General features: G+C 59.4%; 1 protein-coding gene across 3 annotated transcripts in view; it reads left to right on the top strand.

Moving 5' to 3' along the window:
• The window catches only part of UBXN6 (UBX domain protein 6), a 6,513-nt gene that overhangs the window by 3,959 nt on the left and 2,194 nt on the right, over nucleotides 1-360 (top strand). The gene's annotated exons all lie outside the window — the stretch shown is intronic.

The raw sequence follows: 360 nt of genomic DNA, 5'->3' as shown, positions 1-360 counted from the left end.
CTCTCCTGAGGGGCTGGAAGGGTTTGTCCCTCTCCTGAGGGGCTGGAGCAGCAAGAAGGGTCAGAGGATGCCAGTCAGGGGTTTGTCCCACAGAATCACACAATCTACTAGGTTGGAAAAGACCTCTGAGATCTTCCAGTCCAACCTATGACCCAACACCACCCTGTCACCTAGATCATGGCACTGGTCTAGTCCTGGGTTTGTCCTGAGGGGCTGGAAGGGTTTGTCCTGAGGGGCTGGAGCAGGAGGAAAGGCCAGGGTGTGCCAGCCAGGCTTTGACCCTCTCCTGAGGGGCTGGACCAGGAGGAGGGGTCAGGGGGTGCCAGCCAGGGGTTTGTCCCTCTCCTGAGGGGCTGGACT

Source organism: Corapipo altera, unplaced genomic scaffold (assembly GCF_003945725.1).
Source record: "Corapipo altera isolate COAL_440 unplaced genomic scaffold, ASM394572v1 293, whole genome shotgun sequence".
Classification (NCBI taxonomy): Eukaryota; Metazoa; Chordata; class Aves; order Passeriformes; family Pipridae; genus Corapipo; species Corapipo altera.
The sequence above is the reverse complement of the archived record's forward strand: the minus strand, read 5'-3'. Positions and strand labels throughout refer to the sequence as shown.